This window comes from Cricetulus griseus (assembly GCF_003668045.3).
Source record: "Cricetulus griseus strain 17A/GY chromosome 1 unlocalized genomic scaffold, alternate assembly CriGri-PICRH-1.0 chr1_0, whole genome shotgun sequence".
In the NCBI taxonomy this organism is placed as follows: Eukaryota; Metazoa; Chordata; class Mammalia; order Rodentia; family Cricetidae; genus Cricetulus; species Cricetulus griseus.
In genome coordinates this window covers 19,322,796-19,337,621 of record NW_023276806.1, presented here as the reverse complement: position 1 = coordinate 19,337,621, position 14,826 = coordinate 19,322,796, and positions in this window count along the sequence as shown.

Genomic DNA, 14,826 nt, shown 5'->3' with positions numbered 1-14,826 from the left:
TTCCTGAACCTTTTTACATTCTACAGTCACCTGTAAATATTTTCTTAGGGATAAGACAAGATTGATATAGTCATTGTTTTATCTCTACATTAACAATTTTCTCACTATCTTTTGGAGTAGAATAAATTATTCTGGGAGTGGCTACTCTTTCTGTGAATATAATATTCCTTTTGTTTTATTTTTATAAATGTATATTGGTGATTTTAGCTACAATGTTTATAATATACTGTAGGGGAACCTGTAGCCACACCTGCTTAGGGGCTGGCTACAGGTCTGCCTAACCATGCCTCCGAGGGCATGATCAGGGTGACATAGAATAAGAGTTTCAGTTGGCTGGGTTTCAATTTTCAGTTTCACCTTTTCGGCTTGCTGTACAGACCACTGTCACACTGGCTGGCTAGGTCACTCTGTCAGTAAGGCTTTTCCCTATTATATACCCTTATATTTCTACCTGGCTCCATATTGGTAATTTCCCACTTTAATATACATCATTATAATCATTATTTTTTTACTATTTGAAGTTTATTATTCAACAATAGCTCCTGGAAATCAATTTTTTAGTAACAAAAGTGCAGTGAAGCTTTGGTAAAGATCGAGTATGATTTGCATTTATTTGACATTATTATCTTCAATTTTTTTTTTTTTTTGTAATTGTAAGGTGGGGTCTTACTTTGTAACCAATGGTGACCTTGGCTTCCTTTTCATTGCCTATCATGGATGGAAAATGTTATAGTTTCTGAAGACACAGTAGTGAAGTACATATTTTATAAAGATTAAAATTTTGGTAACTATAAAACAATTTATAAAGATTAATTGCCAAGTTTAACATAAATCTAACATTTACATATTTCTTACTATGTGGTGAGCATATAATATTCTAAACTTCATCAAAACCTTGTAGAAGTAATCTTTGCATTACGACAATAAAATAACAAACACAACATTATGAGATAAGATATTTTTGAGTGTCAAGGGCATATGACCTGCATCAGTTGTTTTCTCATGATGCTGTCATCCATCATATCCTGGCAGTTAACAATAGTAGAGGTACATCAGTACTTATGAGTGTAAGCAATTTCATCTTAAGTATGAGAGAGGCAAAGTGACAAAGAGAAAGAGAAGGAGGAAGATAGAGAGAGGAGAAGACAGACAGACAGACAGACAGACAGATGGAATCTTAGAGATCATTCCCCCAAATGTCTTAAAGACCCCACAATAGTCCTTTCCTTTTAAATGTCCACACCAATGGGCAATATCTCAGTGCTCTGTCCAGTAAACCTTCAGCCACCATAGACATCTGGGGAAGTTCAGACCTCTTGTAACTCATGGAAAATCATATGAGATACATCTTTCTTATCCTCATGAAATAATGCTGAGAAATAGAAAATCTATGTAATTTCCTTCACATTCGTGTATTAGTAACAAGAATAACTGAAGTTAAAACCTAGAACATCATATACCATATCTCATATTCATGTATTTGTAAGTGCTGGTTGCTACAGGATATAGTAGTCAATAAACAATTGCAATATATGTGCCATTAGATAATTGTGGTTTTGATTAGTTGCACATGGTACAGAGCTAAACAAGCAAGGAAGTAAAGAATGGGAGCACAGCTTGATTGGCTAGAGTTACTCTTCTACTTTGAATTTATTCTTCTCTCATACATTATATCCTGACTGCAGTTTGATTCCATCCATTCCTCCTACCCCCTCCACCTCCCCTCGCCACAATATCTACTCCTCCTCTATTTCACTTCAGAAAAGAAAAGACAGTAACCAGGAAAAGTTTCAATGAATAAGCAAATTTGTATAGGCTCATTCAGGTATGTACTGCTTTTGTGGTCAAATAGATGAAGAAGCCAAATCCCAAATCAATATACATATTACTATAGGTCATTTGTTTATTTTAGCTATAGTACAGTTAAATATGACTACTTCTGCCAAGTACTATTTATTTAACCTCAAAAATATACAAAACAGTCAAATAAGAGTAGTGGGTAAAATAGGTCACATAAATTTAAGTCTCATTGCCTGTTTACTTGTTTTAATATTACTAATATATTCTATTGTGGTAAGCTATGACAATAAAATTGAATGCCATAAATCACTATAAAGCATATGCTAACTATGATTAATTTTACTGTTTAACCACTACTAAACCTTGCTATTATTCCAATTGGCATTGTCAGAAAAAACTTAACTCTAAATCTAATAATGACCTAATGCAGGTTGATAGTCATGACTCACTAATTATACTGGGATGTCTCACTAACTCATGCTAATGGGTCACTCTTAAGCTGATTCTCCGTGTTTTAATACAAAACTGAAACAGCTTGATGTAAAATACGAAGTTAGCCATACATTTCGAAAGAAAAGATTTGTGTATCAATTCATAAGTAGCTGTGTATTTAGGCATCCTTTCTATACTTAACACTTAACATACTATTATCATATATTATCTTCTGGGTCAATTAGCATGAAGGGACAAACTATCCTGTAAAACATGGAGGATGAAAATGTTCTGATCTTGTGGTTTTTCTAATGAAATATTGTCCATGATGGTAAAGATGTGCTATTGTGTCAACTCAATTGATTGGGTTTCTTAACCTCAGGAGTATGATTCTTTGTTATGGAGGATTATAATGTGGATTGTAAGGTCTCTACCATCAAATGCCAGTAAAATATTTCACTCATTCAGTACTTCTCAGTGTCCCTGTAGGGCTAGATAACTTCTGGTTGAGATTCATTGGTAATGGAATTGCATTGAAATTGATAGTGAAATTACTAGTAACACATATTTAACAAGCAAAAAATAAGTAGTAAATGCCTTAATAAGGATTTAAGATATATCACTTTATAAATGATCTCTCTGCCACATACAGGGTGTAGTGGTGCAAACTTTAGAGATAAAAACAGTGAACCTCCCTCAGAATGAATTGTGCTCCAAATTCTGTATAGTCAGCATAGCAGAGCAAGCACATGGAGACAGGAAATGACACTGGTCTGATTTGGGGAACTAGACTCATGCCTATGGCTCTTCACTTCTTCATTTTCTCACTGGAAGACTCTGAAAAACTTTCAATGACTTACAAAGTCAAAACATAAAACAGAAAAATCAAAGATCAAAACACAACAGCTTATGACTCTCAGGGAGGGGGGCATTCAGAACCAAAAAGTACAGACTTTCCCATATTTCTCCTCATAGAGTTTGAGAAAGATTGTCTCAGTGATTGAGTACTGGGGACAGATTAGAGGAGGAGGAGAACAGGGCAAGAACAACCTTTAAGAGGTTGTGATAACCTCAAGACTGGGACAAGTGCCAGAAAGAGAAGCTTAGCTGAGTGGGGTAACATGTCTCTCCCAAGAGGCTATAGTAAGCCTGCCAAATAAATGGGATCAAAAAAGACATGCCAAGTTCTGTTATTCAGAATATTAGGTTAATGGATGGAAACTAAAGATGAGGCAGAAATTTGAGTGCTATTATTATTTTAATGACAGTGGCATTTCAAAGTAATTATATTGGGCAAAGGGATCTTAGTTGTTCTTAGATACTGCAACTGTTCGTAAAAACATTTAACATGGTGGGGATTTTCTTGTTAAATATTCACAACTTTGAGTGTAAGCATTTGATAATGTAATTATTTTAATATCAAAAGTTTCTTTTAGCATAATTGCAAGCATTTTGACCTCATATAGTGCTTGTGTGTGCTAGCTATCTTTATTTTATTGCATTATTCCCCCCCATCTCTCTCTGAGTGTGTGTGTGTATCTGTGTGTGTGTCTGCATCTGTATGTTTCTCTCTCTCTCTCTCTCTTTCTCTCTCTCTCTCTCTCTCTCTCTCTCTCTCTCTCCTCTCTCTCTCTCTCTCTCTCTCCCTGTCTCTCTCTCTCTCTCTCTCTCTCTCTCTCTCTCTCTCTCGTCTCTCTCTCTCTCTGTGTGTGTATGTGTGTGTGTGTGTGTGTGTGTGTGTGTGTGTGTGTGTGTGTGTTTCCTTTACCATGTGGTTCCAGGATTGAACTCAGGTCCTGAGTTTTACTCTCTTTCCCAGGGATCCAGTCTTTGTCCTATGAGTCATCTATCAGCCCTCTGTTTTGTTATGTGATTTTCAAATAACAGCTCAGAGAACTGGAGTTGAAGCATACTACTAAAAGCATCAAAACAAACAAGCATCAAATTTAATTACCTTGTAAATATTCCCAGAGCTAGAATGGAGTTGACACTGCCTACTGAGCCAGTCATCAGGGACTAGATTAAGAAGTCAAAGTGAAAACAAAGGGACTGAGCAGAAAACAAGTTAATTAGAGGAAATGCCAGAAATTTAAATACGAAGAAGAGATTATTCGTGGTCTTTGTTTTAAAAGCTGATATTTATATTAGTTTCCTATTGTGTTATTAAAAACTACTAGACAGCATATTAAAACAACATACCTCCTGCCCCAGCTTGCATGGGTCAAGGGTTTCTCTAGTCAGGATGCATTCCTAAGAGAACTCTCACGTTGTTGGTCACAGATATTTAACTGAAGTCTGTGTTTTGTTGATGGCATGTAAGCAGCGGTTTTTGAGCTCCATGTGACTTTGAAATGGTTCTCTCCATCAGTTCTCACAATGTAGTCAGTAGTTTCTTCAAAATCAGTTTGCATTAAAATATGTATGTATAAACAGATGTTCATATACATTGATTTGTATGCATACACAGGCAAAGACACAAGTTTGTATATACATGTGTTCCTATATAAATTGGTGCTTGATTTGATATGTTCTTATGTGCACAGATAAATGGAACCTTGGAAATGACAGCTCATCACATTTGCGAAGTTTTATCATTTGAGAGTGCAGAGATCTGACATAGATTTAATAAGAGACACTTAGTGGGTGTGAACATGCAGTTCACTCTCTTTTCTATATATACATGGTGGGAAAAGAAGGAAGATCTGTTACAAGGAAATGAGTAATCCCAAGAGCCATTGCTGGGAGCTAGAAGAGGTCATGTTATAATCACAGCTACGGTAGAGTTCAGCAAAAGCCACAGTCTTTCTCAAGCTGTCAGGCTTGCAAAGTTCTTTCTGAGTCTCCCTATTTTACTGAAGTCTTTGCTTGCTTCTATAAGGGGCACACAGACACACACACACACACACACACACACACACACACACACACACACACACACACACTCACTCACACACATGTGATCAGAGCAGACTTCTTCACTCAGTGTGCCTGTTCAGATGTTAATCTCATTCCCCAAAGCTCTCACAGACACACTGAGAATAATGTTTGACAGGATGGCCGAATACTAGCTGACACTGAGTGAACTGCCATACCTCAGTTTGTCTGAAGTGATCTTAGCTAGAGGTTCAATTTTATCTTGGTGAATTTGATCTGCAAATTAAAAAGAAAAGAAACTACCAATATATAGATATAAAAATGGAATAAAGTATGCATTTAATTTTTAAATGTAATTGTCTTTATATAGAATAGAATTTCCCAAGCCTAATGATTGTATTTACCTCAGGAAAACTCTTCTTCCTCAGATATTAGACAATTCTAGCAGCAATGACAAGTGACAGTATGATGTTGTCCATTCTTGCATTAGAGGGACAAGGCTTTGAAGTTATTTTGTAAAAGCTTATCTCTAGGTCTCCCTCATCTAAATCTGCCTTGCATGTATTCAAGAAATGTAAGGTTCCACGTTATGGTCACTTTAAGAAAAAAACCCTAATAATTAATCTGTTCTATTTTATTACTTTGTTTACTGAAACTTTTCAACATTAATAGAATTATTTTAAAATTTGATTATCTGCATTTTATTAGTTCTGATAGCCACAATATTTATTAGCCCTTATAAGTAATTTTTTTTTTTTTTTGGTTTTTCAAGACAGGGTTTCTCTGTGTAGCTTTGGAGCCTATCCTGGCACTCAGGTAACTTTTAAAGGTTGAAGTCAAGTGATTCTGCAAATTTTAGGAGTCTTATCCACCAAAAGTTTGGTTTTCAGATGCCAGTAATTGGCTCTACATGAACTGTCCTGTGGAGAGACACATGAAATACAATTGATAAGATCCCTGACCACAAATCAGCCAAGTATTAACAAATGTAGTCTAACAAGCTGGGAAGGCTACATGAGTGAGCTTTGAATGAGATTCTTCCTCTGTTGATCCCCAAGATAAATATTTTCTCAAAGGAACATTGAACTGCTCCATTTTAAGACAGAGTATTTAATTATGTGTGTTCTTGTAAGACATTAGATCTTTAGATAATTTATTCATGCACAATATATAAATATACTAGTGAAAAACAAAACAAAAATCTACATATATAATGAATATAGGACTCCATCCATTGCCTACAATTTTACTTTATACAGTGAAGTTATTGGAAATCTACAAAAACCCAAAATTATTAAATGAAAGTGGCCAAAGTTGAAGAATTTTAAATTTAAAATTTCATAGTACCTTATGAAGTATGATGAAATCTCAGCTGTCATGCTCTGTCTCAGAATGGGATCTTTTTGTTTATGATGTGTTGATGCTCTATACACCAGAGGTCCATTAGTCATATAGCTGTCTCAGATTTCTGACTGACTGCTTCAGGTCTACTGTGTTTACAATCAAGTCATACTCCATTTCACTCAGTAGTGACACAATACACAACAGTGAAGCTTGTAATTTGGATATACTAAAAAAAAAAGATCCGTGGAGTGATTATTTTATGTATCATCTCAGAACATTACAAAAATGACAGAGAGACAAGAATTCACATTCACAACACTGCTATTATTGTATGTTATTATTGTTTTATTTTTTAAAGTATTCGTTTCTGAGTGCCCAATACAGTCTAATATGAAAATTATAAATTCAAAAATATTCCAGATTCATTTGAACACCAGCATGATGTCACAGGTGGAAGATTCTACACCTGGCCTCATGTTTCTGCTTGCTGCTAATACCCAAGTATACTAAATATGTATGTATAACTAGCCTTCAGGGTTTGTCTATAAAGTACACAAAAGGTACAAAAGAATTTCAGTTTTCTATTTGAGTTCCACAAATAGCATAAGTCATTATGTATGTTATTTTTTCAGAAACTGAGAAGCTGTGAACATGTCTTGCCTGAAGTACATTTCACCTGGACATTATATCTGAATATGTAGTTTTAAGTACCTTATCTCATTTCAGGTACTTACTGCATGTCTTAGTACATATCTCTCTGTCATGTGAAGGGAATGTGAAACTTTAACTTGGTAATTTGAAGTTGAGGCTGATAAGTAATTCAGAAGTGCAGATTCTGGATTTATACTTCATATATTCTGCATACATTGTTTTTTTTTCTTTTTTAGATTTGTCAATGCAGAGTTTCTCTGTGTAACAGCCCTAGTCATCCTAGAACTCATTTTGTTGACCAGGCTGGCTTGAACTCACAGGGATGCCCATGTGTCTGCCTCCTGAATGCTGGATTAAAGGCCTGTGCTGCCACACTTAGCTCTGTATACAAGCATTTGAAGTCAACTTTATATAACCTTGAGGTCAGAATGTGTACTTATGTGTCTATGCTCACTGTTATTTTTACATCTATACATCATTTCTTCTAGAACATATTTTCTCTGTCTTAAAATGTCAGTTTGGGGAACTAATTTTTGAGTTAGTACTTGTTAGATGAAATTTTCTAATATATCACAAAATGTCTATGATCTCTCAGAATTGACATGAGTGCATCTTAATTTTAAATATACTCCAGTATTTTGTCTTCCTGAAATATATTCTTCCATTTTTAAGAAGTAAACTTTAGATGTGACAATAATACAAACTAGAGGAAACCAAGGAAGAGTGTAACTAGGTAAGTCAATTTAAGGGAAAATGCTCTGTGTAACTGATTTTGGAGTCTGACATAAACAAATAAAACAATTATTTGGGGGAAATTATTTGATATATTGTTTCCCATGTCTTGTCTCACTGTTTCAAATTGAAATAGACTATCCACTGTGACATATCTTTTAAAGCATATACCAATGTCACATTCATAAATCAGTATCAATATAGTCCAACATTTGTTACATTAATTGATAGCTTAAAAACCAGTATTTGGATGTGAATCAAAGATGGCCAAAACAGAATCCTTGGTAACTGCATTTTCCTTAAAGACCCACTATATATATATATATATATATATATAATATATATATATATATATTATATATGGTTATAGCAAATAACATACTAAATCAAATAGAGCTTATGTGATGTTAAAAATAGGAGCAGATAATTCATTGATCATAATTTGAATATATCTTAGATATTTTGTTAAGAGAAGATATGGGACAAGCATTATGTGTTTCTATATTAAAACATTATTTAAATCCAATGAGAATTATTTATTTTTTCTACAAAAAATCCATAATTACACTATTGCTTTGATTCTGGAAACGTATTAGTAGAAAGCAATTAAAATTGTGTGCTATTGATAGGAACTATATATTAGCTCTTTTGAAAGAAGAAACAACACCCAGAATTGGGAAAAATACTCATTTGTATTTCTAGCAGTGTGCATTGTGAGTAGTGGGGGATACTAAAAATATATCTGTATTTTTGTCTTGATATAGACTCCTCTCAAGTTCAGGAAGGGAGTGTGGCATGATACTAGGAGAATCTGAATATATTTTTGCTGACTCTTGCCTTAAAGGAGCATGTTCTGTCCCACAATAAAAACTGTTTTCTTATAGCAGTTTTACCATACTCATATATTTTCTTTAAAAAATCAGAATGAAAGGATATCTACAGTTTATTTCAATCTATATCCAATTGTTAATGAATCTTATTATTATGTAATTATTTGTGGAAATACATTGATATGCTTCTCTTACTGGTTGATCAATAAAACTGTTACAGGAAGTATAGGCAGGGTTACCAGACTGGGAGAATTCTGGAAAGAGAAATGCAGAGAGGAGCCAGCAGGGAGCCACCATGTAACTACAGGGAATGTGTGATGCCTGGTCATTCTCTGGTAAGATAAGGCCATATGGAAATAGATAGATTAATAGTTACATGCTAATGATTAAGAGAGAGCTGTGTGTTTATTTGGGACCAGATAGCTCCGGGACTAGGCAGAAACTCTGCCTACAGATCATTAGCTAGGTATAATTAGAGGAAAGTAAAAGAAACTAAGAGAAAATATGTGTTTAATCAATCACCTATATTTTAAATGGAAATATAACTATAAATTATTAAAATATTAAAGAAAACACTTTGAAGTCTTAGAACTTGTTTATAGAAATTGTTGTCTATTAACATATAGGAACTTCTGTATATAACAACAATTAATAGAAAAGATGCTGTGAGTTGAAAGAGAGTAAGGTGGGGTTCATTGGAGGATTTTGATAGCAGAAAAGATGTAATTCTTTTATAATCTTAAAAGTAAATGAAGCTTCCTGTTCCACCGACCTGATGCATAATGGGGTGAGTGACCCTCTGCTCTTACCCAACTCCTGTCCAAAGCCCCATTCACCCCGATCTCTCTGGTTCTGCACCTGCTTGGAGTAGAACTGCCCAGGCAGGGAGGAACTCCCTGAGTCTGGAAACGCCCCATTCTTCCTTCCTGATCCGCCTACCTGACCCCAACGGAGGCCTAACTCCTACAGAGTGAGGAGACTACCAGGAGAGACAAGACCATCCAGAGCTGCAGACATTGAATCCCTGGCCCACACACACCACTGGGTCACAAGAGGAGATAGAGAGACCCCACCTACACCTACTGGAAGAAGATATGGGAAAAAGACAGAATAAGAACCCACTCAACAACAGAAAGACCAATATGACAACACCAGAATCTAGAGACTACACACCAGCAAGATCTGAAAAGCACAACACAGAGCATGAAGAAGAGATGGACCTCAAAAATTATATTGGCAAGATGATAGAGAACTTTAAAGAGGAAACAAGAAAATCCCTTAAAGAAATAGAAGAAAAAGCAAGCAAAAAATTACACAAAATGGAGGAAAAGACAAACCAAAAAGATTCAAGAAATAAAAAAATCTCTTAAAAAATATAAAGAAACCCAAGAATAAACAATGAAACAAGGGAAGGAAGCTCTTGAAACAGTTCAAAGCATAAAAGCTGAAATAGACACAATAAAGAAAACACAGACTGAGGTGATGCTAGAAATAGAAAGGCTGGATAAATGATCAGGAACTAAAGATGTGAGTATAACTAACAGAATTCAAGAGATGGAAGAGAGAATCTCAGTTATTGAAGACTTTCTAGAGGATATACATTCATTGACCAAAGAAAACCTCAAGTCCAACAAATCCCTAACACAAAATATCCAGGAAATTTGGGACAGTGTAAAAAGGCTGAACCTAAGAATAATAGGTATAGAAGAAGGTGAAGAAATACAGCTCAAAGGTACAGAAAACATATTCAACAAAATCATAGAAGAAAATTTCTCCAACCTCCAGAAGGATATGCCTATGAAAGTACAAGAAGCTTATAGAACACTAAACAGACTGGACCACAAAAAGAAGTCCCCCTGACACATAATAATCAAAACACCAAATCTAAAGAATAAAGAGAAAATATTAAGAGCAGCAAAAGAAAAAGGCCAAGTAACATATAAAGGCAAACCAATCAGAATCACACCCGACTTCTCAATGGAAACTCTGAAAGCCAGGTCTTGAATTTATACCATACAAGTCCTAAGGAAGCATGGATGTCAACCCAGACTACTGTACCCAGCAAAACTTTCAATCACTATAGATGGAGAAAACAAGATATTCCATGACAAAAACAGATTTAAACAATACATATCCACAAATCCAGCACTACAGAAGGTTCTGGAAGGAAAACTCCAACCCAACGAACATAACTACACTCACAAAAACACAGGCAATAGATAATCTAATTTTACCAAACACAAAAGGAAACAGGAGGGCTAAATCCACACACCATGACACCACCAACAATAAATCCAAAACAAACAAGAACCAACAAACAATGGACATTAATATCCCTAAATGACAATGGTCTTAACTTACCCATAAAAAGATATAGGCTAACAGAATGGATACGAAGACAGAATCCATCCTTCTGCTGTTTACAAGAAACACACCTAAACTTCAAAGACAGGCATTACCTCAGAGTAAAAGGATGGGAAAGATTTCCCAATCAAATGGGCCCAAGAAACAAGCTGGTGTAGCAATCCTATTATCTAACAAATTAGACTTCAAACAAAAATCAATCAGAAGAGATGAAGAAGGGCATTTCATACTCATCACAGGATAAGTCCATCAAGATGAAGTCTCAATCCTGAACATCTATGCCCAAAATATGAAAGCACCCATATTTGTAAAAGAAACATTACTAAAGCTCAAACCACACATAAAACCACACACACTTATAGTAGGAGACTTCAACAGCCCACTTTCACCACTAGATAGAACCAGCAGACAGAACAGAAACTTAACAAAGAAACAAAGGATCTAACAGAACTTATGATCCAACTGAACATTCCATCCAAACACAAAATACTATACCTTCTTCTCAGCGCCACATGGCACCTTCTCTAAAATTGATCACATAGTTGTCAGCAAAGCAAACTTCCACAGTTACAAAAGAATTGAAATAACCCCCTGTATCTTATCAGATCACCATGCATTAAAGCTAGAATTCAACAGAAATATGAATTGCAGAAAACCTACATATTCCTGGAAAATGAATAACACCCAATTGTACCATTCCTGGGTTGAGAAAGAAATAAAAAAAAAAGAAATTAAAGTCTTCCTCGAATTTAATGAGAATGAAGACACAACATAACAAAACTCATGGGACACTCTGAAAGCAGTGCTAAGAGGAAAGTCCATAACACTAAGTTCCCACATGAAGAAACTGGAGAAAAGTCACATTAGAGAATTGACAGAACAACTGAAAGCTTTAGAGCTAAAAGAAGCAAACTCACCACAGAGGAGTAGACACCAGGAAATAATCAACCTGAGGGCTGAAATCAAAAAAGTAGAAACTAGGAAAACAGTACAAAGAATCAATGAAACAAAGAGTTGGCTCTTTGAGAAGATCAACAAGATAGACAAACCTCTAGCCAAACTAACCAAAAGGCAGAGAGACAGCATGCTAATTAACAAAATCAGATCCTACAAGGGGGATATAACACCTGACACCGAGGAAATCCAGAGAATCTTCCAATCATACTTTGAAAACCTGTACTCCACAAAATTTGAAAATCTAAAGGAAATGGACAGTTTTCTGGATAGATATCACTTACCAAAATTAAACCAAGAACAGATAAGCAGTTTAAATCGACCTATAACCCCTAATGAAATAGAAGAAGTCATCAAAAGCCTCCCAACCAAAAAAACAGCCCAGGGACAGATGGCTTCACTGCAGAATTCTACCAGAAATTCAAACAAGAGCTAATTCCCGTACTCCTCAAACTGTTCCACACAATAGAAGCAGATGGCATATTGCCAAACTCTTTCTACGAGGCTACAATAACCTTGATACCCAAGCCACAAAAAGATATAACTAAGAAAGAGAACTACTGACCAATATCCCTCATGAACCTCGATGCTAAAATTCTCAAAAAATATTGGTAAATCGAATCCAAGAACATATCAGAAAAATCATCCACCATGGTAAATTAGGCTTCATCCCAGGGATGCAAGGATGGTTCAACATACGAAAACCCATCAATGTAATTCACCATATAAACAAGCTGAAAAAGGAAAACCACATGATCATCTCACTAGATGCTGAAAAAGCCTTTGACAAAATCCAACATCCCTTCATGATAAAGATCTTTGAGAGAACAGGAATAACAGGAACATATCTAAACATGATAAACACAATATATACCAAACCAATAGCTAACATCAAACTAAATGGAGAGAAACTCAAAGAGTTTCCTCTAAAATCAGGAACAAGACAAGGCTTCCACTCTCTCCATATCTCAACAATATTGTACCTGAAGTTCTAGCTAGAGCAATAAGACAAGAAAGGGGAATCAAAAGGAAACAAATTGGAAAGGAAGAAGTCAAGTTGAATTTTCACTATTTGCAGATGACATGATAGTCTACATAAGTGGCTCGAAAAACTCTACCAGGGAACTCCTACAGCTGATAAATACCTTCAGTAAGGTAGCAGGATACAAAATTAACTAAAAATATCAGTAGCCCTACTATATACAAATGATAAATGCAATGAGAAAGAAATCAGGGAAACATCACACTTCACAATATCCACAAGCAACATAAAATATCTTGGGGTAACACTAACCAAAAAAAGTGAAAGACCTGTACAATAAGAACTTTGACACTTTAAAGAAAGAAATTAAAGAAGATACCAGAAAATGGAAAGGTCTCCCATGCTCTTGGATAGGTAGAATCAACATAGTAAAAATGGAAATCCTGCCACAAGCAATCTTCAGATTCTATGCAATCCCCATCAAAATCCCAACACAGTTTTTCACAGACATTGAAAGAACAATACTCAATTTTATATGGAAAAACAAAAAACCCAGAATTGCCAAAACAACTGTTTACAATAAAGGATCTTCTAGAGGCATCACCATCCCTGACTTCAAGCTCTACTATAGAGCCATAGTTCTGAAAACAGCTTGGTATTGGCACAAAAGAAGATAGATAGACCAATGGAATCGAATTGAAGACACAGATATTAATCCACGCACCTAAAAACACCTTATTTTTGACAAAGGTGCTAAATCTATACAATCGAAAAAAGATAGCATCTTCAACAATTGGTGCTGGCACAATTGGATCTGGACATGCAGAAGATTGAAGATAGATCCATACCTGTCACCATGCACAAAACTTAAGTGCAAATGGATCAAAGATCTCACGATAAATCCAGCCACACTGAATCTTCTAGAAGAGAAAGTGGGAATTACCCTTGAACAAATGGGCACAGGAGACCCCTTCCTGAACATTATGCCAGCAGTACAGACATTGAGGTCTGCAATTAATAAATGGGACCTCCTGAAACTGAGAAGCTTCTGCAAGCAAAGGACACAGTCAGTAAAACAAAACGACTGAGCACAGAATGGAAAAAGTTCACTGATCCCACATCTGCCAGAGGACTGATTTCCAAAATATATAAGGAGCTCAAGAAGCTAGCCACCAAAACACCAAACAATGAAATTAAAAAGTGGGGTGCAGAACGAAATACAGAAATCTCAACAGAGGAATCTTAAATGGCTGAAAGACACTTGAGAAAGTGCTCAAAATCCTTGGCCATCAGAGAAATGCAACTCAAAACTCTGAGATACCACCTCACACCTGTCAGAATGGCTAAAATCAAAAGTACCAATGACAATCTTTGCTGAAGAGGATGTGGAGAAAAAGGTACACTCCTCCATTGCTGGTAGGAGTGTGAACTTGTAAGACCACTCTGAAATCAGTATGATGGTTGCTGGGAATCAGTCTACCTCAAGATCCAGCCATCCCTCTCTTGTGTATATACCCAAATAATGCATGTTCATACAACAAGGACATATGCTCAACCATGTTCATAGCAGCATTGTTTTTAATATCCAGAACCTGGAAGCAACCTAGATGCCCCTCAACTGAAGAATGGATAGAGAAAATGTGGCACATTTATACAATCGAGTATTACTTAGCAGAAAAATGCAATGGAATCTTGAATTTCGCAGGCAAATGGATGGAACTAGAGGAAACCATGCTGAGTGAGGTAACCCAGTCACAAAAAGACAAACATGATATGTACTCACTCATATATGAATTTTAGACATAGATTAAAGGATTACCAGCCTAATCCTCTTCACCAAAGAAACTAGGAAACATGAAGTAC